We start from the raw sequence: 22805 nt of genomic DNA on the forward strand, positions 1-22805 counted from the left end.
CATAACAATTTATTGGTATCTTTCACGAGACATGAATTCATATGAACTAGCATACAAATGTAGGAAATTTAGCAGTACTTCTCCCAAAATTGATTGGATGTTCTCAAATCTCTTAGATATATTTGCATACAACTAATTCTACCTTCTTAAAGACTTAAACAGTTCGATTTGTTACATTACAAACACATAGAATTGCAAATGCAAATTGCCAGAACTCTAAAGGGAACCATTGACTCAAGAAGTCCATTCAAAAGCGACACTACTGATGATGCATATCCTAGAGAGGCGTGGGATTCCAAGAAGGATTCATATGAAAATTTAATGACAGTATCAAAATGGTGCCAATACATTAGATTCAATCATCTTCAAATCTCTCGTGTCCTAAAAGTACTCAGAGGTTTCTACTAATTAGTTATAATCTCTAGAGAGTTTTTTTTTTTCTTTTTTTTTTGACATTAAATGAAGTTGAAATGATATATTACATGCATGGCAGATTATTTGTTATTGTATATGAACTTGGGCGAAAATAAAGTGTTTCACATATTACTACACCATTATATAACAAAATGAAAACAAAATTCTAAATTATTACTGAAAATATCCAAATCATGGCAATAACTAAATCTTGCTCAAATACTAATTGGTAAGTGAGACTTAACAAGGTATGTACCACTTTTGACATCCATTTTGAATTGCAAAGTATCATTTTCCATTACTTGTGCCTTCACCTGAATTATTATGAGAATGTGAAGAGGTAGCGAATGTTGTTTGGGTAGAGGAGGATCCTTCATCCACTGTAACACTTTCATTAGGATATAGAAAAGGTTTTGGAGGCATTTCAAGACTTCTAATATCATCTACTTCTAACATCTCTATTACCTTTTTCATTGAAGGACGATCAGCAGGTTTTAGTTGTATACACCAGAGTGCTATCATAAACATTTTCCTTGCCAAATTCTTTTCCTCTCTTGTCAAATCTTCTAATTCTATATCTTTTTCTTCATCAAATTGGTCATAAATCCATAAGGGAAAGTAAAGTTGGCTTGAATGTTCTGCATGTGGGTTCAAATTCCTTCCTTCGACTCGCCATTTCCATTAAAAGCATTCCAAAACTATAAACATCAGCCTTATAAGAGACTCCCCCAATATTCTTGTAGAATAATTCAGGAGCCATTATCCTATAGTTTCTCTTGCTGCAGTCAAAGTGACAATACTATCATCCACAGAATATAATCTTGCCAATCCAAAATCTGAAATCTTTGGAGTAAAGTTGTCATCAAGAAGAATGTTATGGGGCTTGATATCAAAATGCAATATTTGTATATCACACCCATGATGAAGGTAAGCAATTCCATGAGCCACCCCTAATGATATCTCATATATTCTGTGATAGCTCAAGGAGACACTTCCTTCTTTGGAAAAAATATATTTATCCAAAGAGCCATTGGACATGAATTCATAGACAAGAGCACGCTTTGTTCCTTCCACAGAAAAGCCAACGAGATTTACCACATTATAATGGTGTATCCTTCCAATAGTTGCAACTTCATTGATAAATTCTTGGCCATTGGATTTGGTATTACCCAATATTTTGACAGCAACATCAATTCCACTCTTTAGCTTCCCCTTATATACGGTGCCAAAGCCACCTTCACCTAACTTGTTTTTGAATCCACCAGTGATTGCCTTCAAATTTTTGTAGGAGTACCTTATTGGAAGGAGGTTGTGAAGTCGTATAAAATCTTCAATGTTCTCATACATTGATAAGTGTCTTTTGCGACATGTGTAAGTTAATAGGACAATTAGGAATATGATACCAAACAAAAGCCTCGATGTGATGAATGGCAACACAAATCTACCAATGACTGCTCCTAATCGCCTGGCAATATTTGATCTGCTAAAATGACCATTTACAAAACTGGTTTTTTCTTTCCCACTATTTTTAATAGACCTGCACATTAATATTTCCACAAAGTCAATGGAACTGGTCAGTCTTAAAAATGTGACTGGTCTGATAAAGCCGATGTAAAAAGGTTTTTATATGAAAATAATTTTTTTTTCTCTTCTTCGCCGGTTACAACTAATAAGTATAATCGTGCAGAAATGTTTTTATATTTAAATAATTTTTTTATTTATTTACTTATTACACTAGTTACAAATATAACCAGTGTAGAAAAGTTTTTTTTTTATTTTTTAAATATTCTTTTATTTATTTACTTATTTTTTTTTGGTTTTCTAAACCAGTCCAAAGTACAACTAACTAATATAGAAAATGTTTCTTAAACCCTTTTCAAATCCTGCCCTTAAATAACTATAATAAATGCTTTCATATGATCTTCAATTATCGTTTTCTAGCTAAATCCTTTTTTTTTTTTGGGGATGAAATTGTAAGAAAAGTTAGTGGGCTAAAATTCATTTTGAAAATTTTAACAAGAAAATACAAACACTTTTTAAAACAAAGATTAAAGAAAGAGGGTGGGGGACAAAGGTCTTCCTTGCTATCATGTAAAGTTGTTCCTATAAGTTTTTGAAATAGAATGAAGTTCTATAATGTTGCATTATAAAGATAAAACTTAGGAGATGTTATAGTGTTTTTTCTAAATAAATTATATAATATATATATATATATATTACTTATGAGACTAAAGTAATAACTAAACCAATAAAATATAGATAAACAACGGCAATAATTATAATAACTGGACCATAAAACCTTACCATCACCAATTCCATAATCAAAATCTGCAAGAAGATTATACAAAAGTTAAGAACGACAAGGTAACATAATAACAAAATAACTACCGCAAAGAATGATCATCAAAAGATTCATTTTAGTAAAATCAAAAACATTGATATCGATGCTACAATTTATATTTTATTTCTAATTACAAATTATTCATCTATTGCAACTTCAGACTCTCTGTTATTGCATGAGAAGATTGTATGTAATTTACGAACATATAGCTATATTTTAAAACTAGACATGTAACATGATACATTGTATGATTTATTTTTATTTTTTTTAAAAAAAGAAAGTTATACTTCTCTTTATGTCTTGCAAACAGTGTAGCTTTTTTCAAATAAAAGTAGCTTTCTTGACGTTTTGTATGATATATTGATATTGACATAAATTCTGTATTATGAGTCAAAAGGGCAAAAACAAAAGAAAAAAAGAAAATTTCTTTTATACATTAGGAAAGGAAAAACACCAAAGTAAGATAGAACTCAAAGTTACATCACCAAGAATGCTACTGAGGAATTCAACAGCAATCGGGTGAAAAAAAAAGGATCACGATTGATATGAACCAACTCCACACATTTGAAGTAGAAGCTTGATGTCACACTCGCACACCAAAAATATATATATATATATATATATTAAAATATAGATATTTTAATAAAATATTATTAAAAAAATAATATTTTTAACAGTTGTTTTAAGCAGCGACAAAAAGTTGCCATAACGACACCTCTAGTACTTCTGTCGCTAATTCTATCAAAGGTAACAAAACCAGTCGCAATAGAATAATGTTGTCACAGAAAACAAAAATTCATTGCCATTAAAGAATAATCGTCCCTGAAAGTTAAGAATTAATAATAACAAATGTCACTGTTGAAACTATCAAAAAAGTTGCTGCTGAAAAAAAAATTGACAAGTAAATTCAAACATGCGATCACTTTAGGCAAGTGAAGAGGTGCATTCCTACCGCTGCAGCTGAAAGTAATCCTTGTCTTTATATAACAATATTTGATATACACTTATATATTAATCAATTATATCAAATAATAATACGTTGGACCTATTTTACACCTCAAAAATTGGGATCTATCTGATAAGTTGATATGACACTGGACGCAAATTTTAGCTGGAGGGTTTCTTTCAAGGAATTTATTTATACTTAAATATATGCAAATTTTTAGCATAATGTAATGGAGTTATTTTTTAAAACAACTAAACTAAAAAAAAAATAATGAGTATATAACTACACATATCTCTCCATTAAAGTTAAAATATATGTTAGATAAATCTCTTTTGTACATTTGATACTTCATTTTTATATATATAGCTGTTAGTTGACCGTTAAGTTTGACCTTTAAACTTTTAATTTTACCAAAATATATTGATTTTATTAAATAAAATTATATTAAATGTATAAAGCTAAATACATAAATCTTGCCTATATATTTGTATAAATTTGTGTTATGTGTCTATGTTAGTTTATATATAGCTTTTGAATTTACTTTCAATTAATAATAACTCTTAAGTAAATATTTTTGATTTGTTTTTACATTACATTTTACATTTTTAATTAGTTTTTATTTTTAAATGATAATTTATAAGAAACTTATACACATTATTATCTATTTTTTTATTATTTATGTCTCAAGATATTATCAAACAAAAGATCATATAGCCTAACATAGATTTATTTCATATATTCTAAAAATTAAATATAGAATTTTTAGTATCCCATTCATGATCTTCTTTTCATCTTTCTCTTCCCTACCAATAATGGAATTTGGAACCTTTAAACTAGTATCAAGCTTCAAAACTTAATAAATTTTAATTGAAAAATTAGATTAGTTGAATACACAAAATTAATATCTTAAAATGTTAAATATTGGATTAAACAAAAAATAAAATGATAATTCTTAAGTAATGTAATTTATTTTTTTAAAAATATAAAAATAAATAAAAATAAATAAAAAAATATAGATGATCATGCATTAGACTATAATTATTTATTTTTTTAGCTAGTTTAATTAAAATTTTATTTTATTTTTAATTTACAGTAACTCTTAAGTAATGTAGTTGACTATTTTTTTACACATTACTTTTTTAATTAGTTTTTATTTTTAATAATAATTTCATAAGAAAATTTTATACAATATTATCTATTTTTTTTATATTTATGTCTCAAAATAGCATCAAACAAAACCAATATAGCATTACATACATAGTATATTTCATATATTCCAAAAATTAAAAATAGAATCTTAAAATATTTCATTTCTCTTCTTTCTTATCATTAACTATTGAATTGGGAAACTCTAAACTAACATCAAACTTCAAAGTTATAGGAATTAAAAGTAAAATTTAAATTAAAAAATTTAGATTAATTGAAATATCATTATATGGATGAATAAATTTAACTATCACATGTATAATTATTACAAACAAGTAGTGTTATTATTTAAAATATTAATTTAATCATAAAACATATGAAAATAGAGACTCATTACCATATCATATTCATTCCAAATTAAAATATTAAACAATAGGTCTTTGAATAAATTTATTACTTCACATAGGGGCGTGCATTAGTCAATTCATGTTAATTTACCAAAATCAATAATCAAAATGGTATAAATAGTTGGACCGAATCAAATCAAACATTACTTGATAAGAAAGATTGACTTGAAATAATATGATTTGACTTGATTCTTTAATCCAATTCATTAGCATTAAATAATACTTTAACCTTTTTAAAATAATTTCATTATATTAAAGTTTCAATTTAACTATAAAATATATTAAATGAAAACTCATTACCTTATTTTATATATTCATCATAAAATTACAATAATACAATAAAATTAATGTATTAAAATTTAAATATTAGATTAAACAAAAAAATAAAAGAATTATTAATTATCATGAAAGTCAAACTTTCAACGGCGACAGTTAAAGTACTGAATGTCACACTTTTTGTGGCAACTTTAAAAAGTCTCTATTAATTGTGAACCTTCAACAGCAACATAATTTAAGACTTTTAGTAGTGACATGCATTTATTTCTATTGAGAGCTTGACATTCAGTGGCGACTTTGATTGTCGTCACAGAAGGTCAAACTTTTAATAATAACTTTTATTGTCATTGTAAATTGTTCACTTTCAATGCCGATTTTTGAAAGTCATCATTGAATTTTTTTTAATTATAGGTAAGAAATAAAAATAATTTCTTGAAATTTATTTGTAATTTAAATATTTAATTGATATTAATTTTTTTATAAAGTACTTATTTTGTTGATAATTTTCTATAATTTTTGAGGTCATTTTTAAAATTTCTGAACAATTAATAGTTAAAATTAATTAACTTTTGTTTACAGCATGTAACGATATAATAGCTTTCTCTAATGTTGACTATTATTTTTTAAATTGGTAAGAACCCTGCGACCTATAATTCACTCGATGTTTTTAAACCATTTGTTAGATATTGATTTAATGTATAAGGATCATTTATTCGATGTTTTGAAATCATAAAAATGAGATTAATGGAAATTAAAATATAAAGACTAAATCGTAAATTGGATAAAATTTTAAAGAAAAAGTTTTTGTCTTTCAAATTCATAGAAGTTAATTTAGCTTACTTTATAAGATGATGATGATGATGATAAATAAATAAATAAAAGGCCATTACTAACACACACACTATTAGAGTTCGTTATATCATTATATGTGAACCTAGTGTTTGTACTAAAATTTTCACAGAATCGTCCAAATTATAAGAGCACACTAGTGGTGATTCTTTCAATCGTTTGAAGAGTACACTAGTTTTTGAGAAAAATAATTATAAATTACTTGATACACAATAAAATAAGATTGATAAAAAATATGAAAACATAAGCTTGACAATAAAAATAATATTTTTGTCAAATAAAAATAATATTTATGTCATTAAGTAAGTTACTAGCTATGCATCTATCACTTAATAGAAGAAGTAAATAAAAATGGAAATATTAAGTCAAAATTGTTACCTTCCATTCGGTCATGGAGCCACTCTGAAAACGACTTTCCTGCATCACCCAATAATAAAAGATGATAGTAGCTCAAAATTAACATGCATTACAATGCATGTATATTAAGAGAGAGAAAAATGGGAGAGAAGGAATAATATTTAATTAAAAAAAGTAGGAAGAATTTTAATAAAGACCTTGGATCAGACTTATTTAATTAAATTCAAAATCTTAAATTTTTAAAATTTCACTGCAATTTAAGAATATTAATTTGATATTAAAATTTTAAAAGAAATAATAAAATTGTTCTCATTTAAATTAACATCAAAACTATCATACTTCACTTATTCATTACTTCATTTTAGTATGTGGTTAGATAATTTTTTGACTAATTTTTTGAGTTATTAGCCAAACACTTGAAAAAGCAAAAAATCAGTTTTTTGGTTAAAATTGAATTTTTTTCAAAAGCAAGGAATGTGAGCTTCTTCAAAAAATGAGCATTGGGAAAAATTATAAAGGAAGGCTCAAGAAAAAATTATAAAAAAAGGCACAAAATTTTATAAAAATAAAATCAAACTCTTTTCTTTAAAACCAATCTCTTTTCTCTTCTCTCTTTTTTTTTAGTAAAATTCAAACTTTAAATCCTCAAAAAAGTTATTAACATAAGTTCCTATCAACCACCACCCTCCACTTAGTACTTATTATAAATTAATTCAAATAAAATATTAATTGGTAAAAAAAATTAGTTTAAAATTTATGATCATTACAAATATTGTTGCAATGGTTCAAAAAGAGAGAGATTTTGTGTCATTTGTTATATTGTTAATTTTTTTATGTTGCTAAAATTTTAAGGACATGCTTAACATCGTCAAATATGGCTCATATTTATGATGTTATTAGAGATCAATTTATATATTATCATCTTCATTAGTAATTGTAAAATTAACGTTTGGTATTTAAGAATTAAATCTCTTTCTTTTATTAAATTTATTTGAACTAAGATATATTGAGTTATTTATTTACAGAAATTAAATTGTTAATATTAATGTAATTTAAATTTTTATAATTAATCAGATATGTAATTTAAATAATATATTTTACTTCTTAAATAAAATTTAATAAATTTGATAATATTAGATACAAATATATTAATAATTTAATTTTGAAAAGTAATGTCCTTTATAGTAGTTTGTATAGTTAAAATTGATTCTGAATAAATTATCCAAACATCTTCAATTTTGTTAAAATTAATTTTAGAAAAACAGTACTTAAATAGATTACGTTATCAATTATGATTAAAATCAACTATTCAGTCAATTATTTTCATAATCAATTACCTAACAAAAATTCAAACAGGCCCTCACTTGTTCATTTACTTGTTCATTTTTCTAGAATGGAATTAAGTGAAAGTCTAGCAATGAACAAGTAAAGTAGAGCAATGAACAGCAATTGTATCTAAATGAACAACATACAGTATATGAACTAACAAGCTATAGTCTTAAGATGAACACCTAAAATGAAAAAATAAGTTAAGTAGGATAATAAACAACATTTCATAAGTAAATTAACAAGTGAAGACAATGAACAGATAAAGTGGAGAAGTTCTAACACTAATTTAAATGAGGAATAATTTTGTTATTTTTTTCAAAAATTTAATATCAAAAACTGCAGCAAAATTTTAGGAATTTAAATTTACGGTCTTTATTAAAATTCTTCCTTAAAAGTATAAACATTCAGATGAATAATTTTAAAGACAAATTATTCTATAATTTCTAAAAATAGGTAAAATTATTTTATAAATAAGATGTAGTTTATATTTTTATTGAATGGTGTTGTGATTATGGGGGAAAAACGCATCACGTAATCTAATAATCAATGTAAAATATCTAAAAGAATCGATATAAAAAATCCTTGATGTAATAGTAAACACACACACACACTTACTATTGCTATAGCAGCAGAGGTTGTCCGGGGTTGAAATGGCAAAAAGTGCCGTCTGGACAATGAAGATCACAGGCTCGGTTCCACCAAGAAAGCTCAAATCCATAGGAAAGCAGTGTGTGAATATCAGCATAGGACTTGATTCCACCTGCAGGAAGCAATGATTTCCAATCTAAGTCGATGGGGGTCAGCAACATGAGACGACACTGAGGTTGAAACCGCTCAGCCGGCAATTCTCCGGCCACGGCATAAACATGTCCGCCTCCTTCCCAATTCAAGCAGGGAGCCGTATCCACGTACGCTGCGTCGCCCCTCACTGGATCGCTGCAGTTCAGGTACCCTACCAGTTTATTAAATAAAACATGTTGCTATTAACGTCAAAGCTATAATATCGTAAGGATCCCAATAGGTGAAGGAATAGCGAGGGAAGGAGGAGCAATTGCCGTCCTGAATGCCCGCATCTACAAGTCGGATTGTGAAGTCGGTGTAGTTGATTCCCAGCACTCTGTATGTTCCTGCTACTACCCGGTATGTTCCATTATAATAATCATCGTATAAATGAATGAGAGGGACGCTGTTTTCACAGGCTATCTCTAACTCAGGATCGCCGCAGTGGGGAGGGTCATCTTGTAGTCGGAATGGATGAGAGATGTTTGTGATAATGCCACAACGAGACGCAGCACAGGGCTCACTAGTTTGCTCTGCAGAACTCAGAATTTGATCCATGAGAAGCAGAGGCAACCACACTAAACCCAACAACTCTGTGATCTTCTCTCTCTCCCCATTCTTCTCTATTCATCTCAATCACTGCCTTGCTTCTCAACCCAATTCCATCTTTCCTTTTTATATCTCTCTACTTCCTCTATTCCCTCCTTCTGAATAATTAAATTGACTAACGATTTCTGTCTCACTTCCTTGCGTTTTCCTATTGTTTCCCACTTTTACCCCTTCCATCTTTCTTTCCCGACTTTCTTTCTCCTTTGCTTTTTTATAAATATTTTGGTGGCTTTATTTATTCACAAATTGAATACTCAATGACTTTATTAAAGTTAGAAATGTGTTTTTAGTCTTCCTAATTTTATAAGATTCTAGTTTATAAAACATCTTTTCGACTTTTACATCCTTAGTTTTAATGATGTGTTTGTGCCACTTGTCATTATTATAAAAAATTAAATTTAATATATTAATATTTAAGAATGTTTTGCCATTATTGAAAAATTTAATGTCAATATTTTTTTAATTAAATTAACAGTATTAAGGCGAGATAATTAAAAAAGTATTTTATAAAATTAAAAAATTAAAATAAAATTATATAAACAATAAAGTTAAAGGACAAAATGTATATTTTTTTGCTTTACTAAAATATGTAGTGCGATGGTTAACAAATCTTCCTTCAAAATTAATAAATAATAATATTTAAATTATTAAATATTAGACTATTAATATTTTAATACTATATTATTAAAACTAATGTAATACTCTCTTTGTTTAAAAAAACATGAAGCATTTTTAAAAAATTTTATTTTTAATAAAGTAGTTACCTGCTTTTAACTAATTCTATCTTTACATATTTATCTCTATTAAACACCGTATAATAAATATAAAGTCATTATAAATAGGGACATTTTTAAAAAAAAGACAATGATTATATTTTGAAAGACTAAAAATGTCTTGTATTTTTAAATATCTAACTCTTTAAAAATCTTATATTTTTTAATGGAAAGAGTATATCTTAATTACTTATTGACCTTTTGTCAAAGGAATTAGTCAAATGACATTTTTTTAATATTGATAAGAAATAACATTAATTTCTTAATATTTATTTGTAATTTTTCAGACTTACTTGGTGTTAATATTTTGGTAAGAAACTTGTTTGTAATTTCTTAATCCATCTTTTTATAATTTTATCAGTCAACTGACGCTACGATGCGCTTGACTTTAAGATTCCCACCTTGAAAAAAAAAAAAAAAGGTTCACGGTCAAAAATTGGAATTTAACCTTTTTTTTTAGCCGACTTTTTTGGGTCGTAATGATTTTTCTTTGCATTTTCCTTCCCCACTTTATTTCTGCCTGGCCAATGACTTTTCCATGCACATCTTCCTTTGGGGCCTTATTTCCACGCTAATTTTAATTATCCTCCAGACTTAGGTCATTTATTTGCTGGCAAAAAAACAGTAAAAGAAAAATAAAAATCAAATCACGTTTGATATATTTTTCTGAGTATTCATTGTTTCTGAATTCCTTGTTTGCTTTATTACTAGATTTATTTGATGTTTTAGAGTCAAATCTTATGTAACTGTTGATTTCAGTTTATAAAGTATCTTTTCAATATTCTAGATAATTTTCTATGCCACTTGTCATTATTATAAAAAATTAAATTTAATATATTAACATTTAAGAATATTTTTTCATTATTAAAAATTTTAATATCAATATTTTTGTTAATTAAATTAACAGTATTAAGGCTAGATAATTAAAAAAATATTTTATAAAATTAAAAAATCAAAATAAAACTATATGAATAACGAAGTTAAAGGATAAAATGTATATTTTTTCCTTTACTAAAATTTGTAGCGTGATGATTAACAAATCTTCTTCAAAACTAATAAATAATAATATTTAAATTATTAAATATTAAACTAGTAATATTTTAATACTATATTATTAAAACTAATGTAATATATCTTAATTACTTATTGAACTTTTGTCAAAGGAATTATTCAAATGACTTTTTTTTTATTGATAAGAAATAACATTAGCCTCTTAATATTTATTTATAATTTTTTGGACTTACTTGATATGAATTTTTTCGTAAGAAATTTGTTCTCAATTTCCTAGTACATCTTTTTATAATTTCATCAGTCAACTGACGTTACAATACGCTTGACTTTAAGATTCCAACCTTAAAAAAAAAGGTTCACGGTCAAAAATTGGAATTTAACCTTTTTTTTTTTTCCAAGTAAAGCCGACTTTTTTAGGTCAACCTTAATGATTTTTCTTTGCATTTTCCTTCCCCCCTTTATTTCTGCCTGGCCAATGACTTTTCCATGCACATCTTACTTTGGGGCCTAATTTCCACGCTAATTTTAATTATCCTTCAGACTTAGGTCATTTATTTGTTGGCAAAAAAACAGTAAAAGAAAAAATGAAAATCAAATCACGTTTGATATATTTTTCTGAGTATTCATTGTTTCTGTATTCCTTGGTTGCTTTATTACTAGATTTATTTGATGTTTTTAGAGTCAAATCTCATTAACCGTTGATTCCAGGACCCAGTCAGTTATTCCATCCTACAACAATAAATTCAAATCTTTGCTGTGGATCATTGCAGAGCTGTTACTTACGTACCGTAGCAAACAATTTAGGCTGATTCATCCTTTGGTTACAATGTTTTGGCATCACAGATTCTTCTTATTGGGGATAATCCAGTTGTCATTGCTACTTCTGAAACAAGGCAATGCTCAGAATCAGCATGTGCGTAGTGCTGAGAATCTTCCATTCCATCTCCATCTCCATGACGATGGCACTGGGGGGACAACGGTTGAGTTCCCATCTATTCCGCTCTTCATGGAGTAAGTCTCGAAGTCGTAGACATAGACCATGAATCCCACATCTTGTCGGCATATGATACAGAAGGTTGTCTTCCCACACTCTTTCTACAACGTCATCTCTACAATTCATCCAATATCCATCCTTTGGAGTATGATTATGATGTAAATATGGCCGAAAATGTTACTTTCTTCAATTGTTCTTCGGCTGGGTCAGAATATCCATCCAAGTATTATTGCCCAATTCGTGCTCTTGGCTCTGAGGACAACGCCCTGCAGCAGGACCTAGTTTTCTGCACCATGATATTATGGTTAAGTTCTCCAATACCCGCAAATGCTCTGCAAGGTGACTACTTGCGAATCAGATGGATCCAACCAAAGGTCGAAAAGCACAAGACCAGCAAGATACTCAAAAGTGTTTTGCCAGAAACAGGTGACCATAGGCTGTGATTTTCTTCTTTTTTTTTTCATTCATTAGGTTCTGGGATGCCGCTTTGATTGACATTGAATGTTCATTTATTGTGCTCATATAACTTCAGGTTTGATTGTCCTGGTTTTGCTGTTCGTTGTGTTCTTCTACATATGTCGTTACTTCCTAAAGAAAGGACATGATCAAGTTAGACTTGAAAGGTTTTTGAAGGATTACGAGGCACTTAAACCTACCAGATTCTCTTATGCTGACATCAAAAGAATCACAAACCATTTCAAGGATAAATTAGGTGAAGGTGCACATGGAACAGTCTTCGAAGGTACGCTATCGACTGAAATTCAGGTGGCTGTCAAAGTACTCAATAATTCAGACAATGATGGGCAAGACTTCATTAATGAAATGGGCACTATGGGCAAAATTCATCACATCAATGTTGTTCGTTTGTTGGGTTACTGTGCTGATGGTTTTCACCGTGCCCTTGTTTATGATTTTTTCCCAAATGGTTCCCTCCAAAAGTTCATATGTTCCCCAGACAACAAAGAAAAATTTCTTGGGTGGTCAAAGTTGCAACAAATAGCTCTTGGCATAGCCAAGGGGATTGAATATCTTCATCAAGGCTGTGATTATAGAATTCTTCACTTTGACATCAATCCTCATAATGTCTTATTGGATCATGATTTCACTCCTAAAATTTCTGATTTTGGTTTAGCAAAATTGTGTTCTAAAAACCAAAGTGCAGTGTCAATGACTGTAGCAAGAGGAACATTAGGTTACATTGCACCAGAGGTCTTCTCTCGAAATTTTGGAAATGTGTCTTACAAATCGGATATCTATAGTTATGGAATTTTGTTGCTCGAGATGGTTTGTGGAAGAAAAAATGTTGATACAAATCAAGAAACTTTGCAAGTTTTATACCCAGAATGGATCCATATTTGCTTGAGGGAGGATATATAAATATTTGTGTAGAGGATGAAAAGGACATTAGGATTGCAAAGAAACTAGCAATTGTGGGACTTTGGTGTATTCAGTGGCATGCAACAAATCGTCCGTCTATGAAAACAGTCATACAAATGCTTGAAGGAGATGTAGATAAATTGAGAGTGCCTCCTACTCCATTTAACTTTGCTCCATCATCCAATACAAGTAGCATTGTTCCTCCAAGATCATTGAATTTAGAATTAGAAGTGATTCATGAATTAGAATAAATATATACATGATGTGCTAGTGGTGTATAATTTTTAACTTGATTGCGAATATTTTGTAACATTTTTCAAGTTTATTAAATAAATGAATCCTTTAATTATTTGTGTATGCTAGCTTATCTTTTATATTTAGCCTAGTAATTATATGTTACACAGCATTTTCAAATTAATGTAGTAGATAATAGACTATAAAATTCTCAGTGCAGAGGAAGATAACAAATCCAATTAACATATGACATTTTTTATAGAAATTAATGTTATGAAAATTGGACCAATTATTAAATTGGTCGAGACACCTACTCCCAGTTTAATGATTGAATTTACACAAAATATTAATTATCATCCCTCTTGTAACATATTTCTACAATTATATGAAGTAGGAAACAAATTTTCCACCAAACATAGATAGTAATGTGAAGGAAAACTAGAGACATCTATCATTGATGAGATCTACATATTTGTTAAAAGTAATATGAAAAGCTAGAGACATTTGTTTTCTAAAGTTTAAAAAATAAAAAAATAATAATAATAAAGGCTTAAGGCTAAACCCTGAACTTTTTATATAAGAGTTAGATTTTAAAAAATAAAACATTTTAAAAAAATTAAACTTAAAAATTTAAACCTTTAAAAAACGGGTCCATAAAAGTTAAGCTCATAAGGGTTGATTTCATTCATTTTTCAACTTTTCATAGTTGCGTACGAGTTGATGAGAGACTGAAAGTGGGGCCCATAGAGTTAGAGAGAGAAGGCGAAGGGCTTCTCTCTTTTTTAATAACCTAATCTCCTTGCATCTCTTCTGTGGTCTATTCTTTCTATTATAAGAAGCTTGAGAAATAAATCATGCTCCCTCTATTTAAAATATAAAATATTTTTAATTAAACTTTTTAAATAAAATAATTATTTATTTTTAAACTAATATTATTTTTTTATATTTATCTATATTAAGCATCTCACAATAAATATAAAGTCATAATAGGGACATTTTTGAAAAAGAAATAATAATTACACCTCAAAAAATTAAAAATGTCTATATTTTTTAATATCTAATTCTTCAAAAAATGTCTTACATTTTTAATGGAGGAAGTATCATTTATAACTTAAAAATAATGTAATTTTTTAAATATATAAATGTATATAAATTTTCATTTTGTGTAAAAAATCATATACTAAATGAGACGATGAGACCTTTGAAATTGAAAAGCAGGTTAGAGAGGAGTAAAGTAATAATGTCTCAAAAAATCGGAGACATCATTGCTACAAGATATGGCGTTTTTTCTTTTTTCTTTTTTATTTTTAAAGTTATGGCATTAAATATATTCTGTTGTGTGGACTAAAATGTACAAGATGTCGGAAAATAAGGATTAGAACCTGCTTCTGAGGGGTAAAAAATGAATAATATTCCATCCGAATGCTATGCATTGATGTTACAGATAAATTTATATTTTCAAAAGTTTATATTTTTTGTAAAATATATTTAATAAATTTTATTAATATACATAATTTTATTTAATAGTATCTTTTAAATTGGAACGAAGGAATATATTTCGGAGGAAGTAATTCTAGTGGCTCTCTCTATCACTACACGTGCCCTTTTAATTGTTGTGGTCCGGTACATTGAATAAGTATGGTTTATTTAGTGATGTGACTTTTTCAGTGCAATGAACTTTTCTTATTATTTCATTTTGTTTATAAGATTCAGCTGTTTCTCTGCATAGGGGGCCTACCAAATTTAATGAGCAAAGAAAGTATGACATTCAGCTAACTGTGTTCTTTGCATGAGATTCATGAACTTGCAAAATAAGTTAGAAAGAAAGATGATCACATTTTGAAAAATTCAAAGCTTTGTCTGACACATCATGAAGGACTAATCAATGTCTTTAGTCTTCCACAATGCGTGTGGAAAAAATGTTTTTAGATTTTGACATAGAATATATATATATATATATATATTTAAAAAAAAGTACCAAACATTTTATATTAATAAATGAATTATTTTTTTAAATTATTTTTTTAGAAAATAAAAATTCCTCTTTATTAATGGAGGAAAATTTTTACTCATTTAAAAAATAATTTTAAAAAAATATCGCACTTATTAATATAAAATATTCATCATTTTTTTAAATACACTTTAATGGTTTTTTTTATAAATAAATCAACGTTTTCACATTAGATATATTATACTTATATATCAAAGGACAACAATGAAAGCAAAGTCTCCAGCTTTCATGTTACTTTTAACAAATATGTAGCCAGATATCATCTGAGAAATATGTTCTATTATTTATAATTTATAAATAGTATGATTTAATTGCTATAAATTTTATAATTGATTATAATTGACTAATTTAGCGTACAAGATGTTGGAAAATAGGGATTAGAATTAATTAACCTTCCTTGCTGAGAAAAAAAAATTATTGAATAATCGAATAATCTTCCTCCCGAATTCTATGCATCGATGTTACAGATAAATTTCAATACCAATTCAATATAAAATTTACAAGAAATTACAGTATTTATAAATTTCTAAAATATAAATAGTATAATTTATTTCTCAAATTTCAGGTAATGTTTCTTTCATTGCAGTCTAATTTTTGAAGATATCATTAATTGTCACTTTATTTTTGACACTCATTTAATTGTTTCATAATTCTAATTTACACACAAGTTTTAATTTACACAAAATATTAATTATCATCTCTCTTGTAACATATTTCTACAATTATATGAAGTAGGAAACAAATTTTCCACCAAACATAAATAGTAATGTGAAGGAAAACTAGAGACATCTATCTTTGATTGATATCTACATATTTGTTAAAAGTAATATGAAAAGCTAGAGACACTTGTTTTCATAGTTGTTGTTGTTTGATACTGTAGCTTTTTGAATATACTCTTTTCTTTAAAAAAATTATCTTTTCTTTCTACTTAACTTGTTTTGTAAATTTAAAGGTCTCTTCTAGCTAGCATATGATATGAGTATTTTATATACAATGTGAAAACGTTCATATATTTGTGGAAATCTAACAACATTTGTTTTCCACACGTATTGTTCCTCCAAGATCATTGAATTTAGAAGATTGCAAATCCAATTAACATATGATATCCTTTTTATATAAATTAATGTTATGAAAATCAGACTAGTTATTAAATTAGTCAAGACACCTGCTCCCAATTCAATGATTGAATCATCATTGAATATGAAAAATTTCATATATTATCTTGAATAATATATACTCTTTTTGTTTAAAAATATAAGTATTTTTTGAGGAGTTGTATGTTCAAAAATGTAAGATATTTTTAGTCTTTCAAGATGTAACCATTACCTTTTTTTTAAAAGTGCTCTTATTGACAATGATTTTATATTTATTATGGGTATTTAATAGGGGTAAATATGAAAAAATAGGATCAGTTTAAAAGTAAATAACTATTTTATTGGGAGGTGAGATTCAATTAAAAATACCTTATATTTTTTAACGGAAGGAGTACTTAAAATTTAAAAATAATTATCCATAATATTTAAAATAGTATATCTAAGGGCAAAAAATTATATGATAAAAAGGCAACATTAACACTCATTTGTCTTCATAAAAAATTTATATAACTATTTTATAATTTATAACTTATAGTTTCAGAGTAACTAATCATTATTATTTTTATATTGTACTTATTTATAATTTTTTGAATGATTTTCTAAATTTTTTGATCAATTAACAGTTAAGATTAACTTTTATTAATGATAAAGGTAAAATTATTTCATAATTTTTTTGTATATGTTGAACATCATACAAAAAATTGAATTTAAAGTCCCAGAAAGTAAAATTATATAAATTTTTTGTGTAAGTTTATCTCTCATTCATTATAAAAGTATTTTAATAATTAAGATTAAAAATAAAAAAAATTAAGTACTTTATTTTTATGAAAAATGAAAACTTTATTAATATATAAATATTTTTAAAAATGTGGCTTCTGTCTTTTTTTAATAACCTAATCTCCCTTTCATCGTTTTTGTGGTCTCCCGCTCTCCCATTCTCTCTATTATACGAAGTTTAAGAAATAAATCGTATTATTTATAATTTATAAGTAATGTAATTTTTAAAAAATATAAATTTTCATTTTGTGTAAAAATCATATACTAAATGAGACGATGAGACCTCCGAAATTGAAAGGCAGGTTAGAAAGAAGTGATAATGTCTCAAAAAATCGGAGAAACATGATATGATATGGTTTTTTTTTTCTTTTTTTCTTTTTTATTTTAAAGGCATGGTATTAAACATATTATTTTGTGTGGACTAAAATATTTCTGAGACTAATACATGATGTAGAAGATGTCGGAAAATAAGGATTAGAACCTGCTTCTGAGGGGGAAAAAATGAATAATCTTTCATCCGAATGCTATGCATTGATGTTACAGATAAATTTATATTTTCAAAAGTTTATATCTTTTGTAAAATATATTTAACAAATTTTATTAATATGCATACTTTTATTCAATAATATCTGTTAAATTGAAACAAAGGAATATATTTCAAAGGGAGTAATTCTTGTGGTACTCACTCTACATCACTACAAGTGCCTTTTTAATTGTTGTGGTCCGGTGTGTTGAACGAGTATGGTTTTTTTTGTTTCTCAAAAACATTAAAGTTAGTTTAACATTAATTATTTTTTAAGTTTTTAAAATTTTTAAAAGTTGGTTACCCTTATTAAACTTTTTATTTTAAATAAATACTCAAAATGGACAACAAATAAAATTTCTAATTCAAATAATAAACGTTAACATACTAAAACACCAAATCTTTATCCAAAGTTAAATAAATCAAACAATTCTTCTTGAAATCTCAATAAGACAATAACAAAAAAACATTACCAGCAACGTCAGCATCACCATTATGCAAACGAGCTCCTATTTCAAGTAATAAAATATTAAAATGCATAAATTTCTAGTTCAAATAATAAAATCTCATGTTATATAAGCCCAAAAGTCCTTTCTTTGTTAAAAAAAAATATAATTTCAAAGCATTAACCCACATAACATAAATCAAACCATTTTGTAAAGTCCAAATTAAACAAATTTTAAAGTTTAGAAGAACCAATAATCATCTAAATTGAACAAACGAGACCATACCATTATGAAAAGTTTAATTAAAAACAACAGAATAACAGCTAAATATTTTCATAATCATTTATAATACAAAAAATATCAATAAAATTAACATAATCAACAAATATTTAAAACAAATGGTAAAAGTGCCTGTGAAAGACGATGCAATTAAGCCATTATAAGCCCTTTTTTATTTGAAATTCAAAAATTTAAAGTTTGGTCTTAGTAATTTTTGAGCTTAAATAAGTTCAATTATTTTACCGACTCTAATAAAATAAAAGGTATGAAATTAGATAGTATTTTGTCTGAAATAATAAACACTAACGTGAAACAATTTTTTTTTTTCTAAAATGACAAATATTTTGAAGCTAACAGAGTACAAAAGATGGAAGGTGTGAAAAGTAGTTCCCATCACTGGGGTCCAATGTTTCATTCTCGGGCCGCTGTACGTGTGCCCTTTTTTGAAGTGTAATGAAAAAATTCATTCAACTCAGTGGGGAAAAAAAACTGTACAAGGTTCGAAAGTAAAACTTAAAAAACAAAATTTAAGAAAAATTACATTAAAGACTTGTAAGTAAAAAAGTATATTAAAGTGTGATTAACGATGGCGCCAATCTGAGAAAGGACACTGTGAAGGACAAAAACTTCATTAGATGGACAAATATTTTTGAAAAGGAGCGAATATTAAAAAAGAAGAAGAAAAGTTTGAAAAGTTATTTCCATAATTCCATTATAATGGTCCAATGCTAAACATGATTATATCATCGGCGGAAAGAGAGAATGTGACGACTCTGCTTACGCACTTGATGAATTATTTGTGGGGTCCAATATTTAATTTTTCTCGAATTCTTCACGCGCTCTTTTAATTGTTGTGGTCCAGTAACATGACCAAGTAGATATCGTTTATCTAATGCGATGACTTTTTCAGCGCAATAATGAACATCTTTTATTTGATTTTGTGTATGACATCCAGCTAGGCGTGTGTTCTGTTCCATTTACCAGAATTTTATTTGTTGAAAGTTGATTTAATAAAAATTAATTTAATAAAATATGATTGTTGTAATAAAATTTATATTTGAATATATTTTTAAAAAAATTAATTTAATAAATTAAAAATTATTTAATAAATGATGATTTATACTTTTGAAATGTACTTTTAAATATATATTAATTAAAAAAATTGATTTATGATGATTGTAATTTTTGTTATACAAATGTATTATATTAAAAATGTTTAAAAAATATCAAAAATTTAAAATAACATAAAATTTAATATGTTAAATTTTCATGCTTATTTACATGGGATTCTTTTTATTTATATGCTCATAATATTATAGAGCCATATAGGTTTAATTTAAATTTAAAAGAAAGATTAACATGATCAAATGTTTGATTTAAAAATTAACAATAATAATACAAAACAAAACACTTTAAGAGAAGTTAAAAAAAAAATAACAATCCCTAGAACAGAGGCACTTGAGCAAGCTTGGATGTGGAGTAAAAGGCGTATGTTGTGTTAGAGCATTTGATTGTGGCCTCCTATTATAGAAGGGAGGCAAAGCACATAAGAAAGAAGAACATAGTCGAGAGGGTAGCAAGGTAAAATAAGTAGTTATATTTCAAATTTGAGTTTCAAAAACTATCAAAAGTCATATCTTCCAAATCTACATTCAATCACATTTTTAATCCAGACAGCTTTTAACTTTTTAAAAGTGCCAAAATGCTTCCAACAAGTTAAATATAAAGTTCCCAAACAGTGCCTAGTTATTCTCATAGTTGAGTACTGCTATATTATATATTAAATTACAAATTTTGTAATATAAATATAGATAAAATATACAATTTTTTTTAAATTTTGAGGCAGTTGTACAGAACCTCCTTCACTTTCAAAATTTTAAAATTAATTTCCTGGACATTTTATTTTTTATTATATATTCCTTCAATTTATTTCTTAATTATCTTACTAATAAAATTTACAATGTCATATTAAGAAAAGACGCGTAAGGCTTATATAATATTTATGTAAGCTAGCTAATAATAATTTCATAAAAATTTTATTTCATATTTTTCTATTATTAGTAGTGCATAATTTTCTTATTTTAAAGGTCAATTTTTTATTTGTGTGATTTTTCTTTAAGTTGTGTTAAAAAATAATTAAAATATTTTTACCTTGTCAGGTGGCTTGCGTATCTCATTAATTTGACCTATCAAATTTTATTAATAAGAAAATAAATTTATTTGTGGTAAAGGGGCTTAAAAAATATTTATTGGCGAGTAGCTTTCAATTCAATTCTCTCTGTTTTTTTGGACCAACTTCAAACCCGTAAGAAAATTGAGGCCCAATCCAAAGGCCCAAACAAAAAAAGAGGATCAAACGTTGCTGGAATATTGAGATTGAGCGTGGGTGTGGCTAGTTTTTCATTAATCAAAAATCAATTTGTTAAAATTTTATTTGATAAAATTTAATTTAATAAAAATTAATAGTTACTGTAATAAAATTTATATTTGGATACTTTTTTTTAAAATTAAATTTGATAAATTAAAAATTATTTGCATTGTATATCATGAAAATACGTTTAAATGTAAAATTTATTAAAAAGAATATTGATTTCTATGATTTATAATTTTAGTCATACAAATGCAATATATATTTGAAATGTTTGAAAAATATGTGTAATAAAAATTTTGAATAACATAAAATTTGATATATTAAATAATAAAAATAAAAAATATAAAGCTAGATATATTGAATTACAATTATATAAATAGTTGAATGTACATTAATATTAAGAATTAACATGATTAATTTGACTAAATCATTTCTTAATTATCTAACAACAGATGTGACATAAGAGTTATTTTTTAATCAATTCTCATTTTTAATTTTTTTTCCTTTTTTACGAAGCCAAAGCATTTGGACGAAATGATAATGCAATATCACTCAAAAAGTTGAATGTGGTTTCGGAACGGTTCGAACAACAATTTCAGTATTCAAAAAGTTGAATATGCTTCCCAAAAGTTGGTTCATATAAAATTATAATGCCCGGATAACATGGGCTTTTAAATTGTGAAAAAGTACTTTTTGAATATTAAATGTAAAATAGCCAAATGGACCCTCAGTTTGGTTCAGTTGAAGGCGTGTACAACTTATTTATCACGGTTTATAATAACATTGTTTACGTGCAAGTTTTTGATAAATTAGTCTAAAGAATTATGAACTTTTTCTTAGTCTACTTTATATATATATATATATATTTACAATAAATATTTTTATCATTTCTCATGCTCTACTTATACATAATTAACATTGTTGACGATAGTCAAACCAAAAAAAGTTTATTATTGATGATAGTCAAATATCCCATCATATAAAGTACGCTACGAAGAATTCTAGCAAAAATTTGTCATAAATGATGAATTCTATATATTTTAAAAACAGAAAACACTAGCAAAAATTTGTCATAAATGATGAATTCTATATATTTTAAAAACAGAAAACACAAGCATTAGTTTTGATAGGTTTCATCAAGTTTTGCTTTTAATTTTTATAGTTTTTTAAGTGATTTCAGTGGCTATAGACATAGTTTTAGTGAAGATTGAGTGGCAGTTGTCCTGTAGATCCTTAATGATGTTAAACTGCAAAGACTGTAAAAATTGAAAACATTAAAAAAAGCTATAAGAATTAAGAGTAAAATTTAATAAAATTATAGAACTAATGATTATATCTTTTCTCTTGAAAAAATATTTTATAGGACCCATGCATTATCGTATAAGTACTTTACTAGTTATGGTTTATAACAACATTGGAAAAAACCAATGCCCTCTGCTCCATGGCCCTGTTGAGAGTGGA

General features: G+C 26.6%; 2 pseudogenes; one reads left to right on the top strand and one right to left on the bottom strand.

The window, feature by feature from the left end:
• Positions 1–629: 629 nt before the first annotated feature.
• LOC129319681 (PR5-like receptor kinase) lies at positions 630–9766 on the bottom strand (annotated as a pseudogene).
• Positions 8776–13966, top strand: LOC129320189 (rust resistance kinase Lr10-like; annotated as a pseudogene).
• The last annotated feature ends 8839 nt before the right edge of the window (positions 13967–22805 follow it).

The sequence above is a fragment of the Prosopis cineraria genome, unplaced genomic scaffold (assembly GCF_029017545.1).
Source record: "Prosopis cineraria cultivar Desert tree isolate PC_DT_omini unplaced genomic scaffold, ASM2901754v1 PC9, whole genome shotgun sequence".
NCBI lineage: Eukaryota > Viridiplantae > Streptophyta > Magnoliopsida > Fabales > Fabaceae > Prosopis > Prosopis cineraria.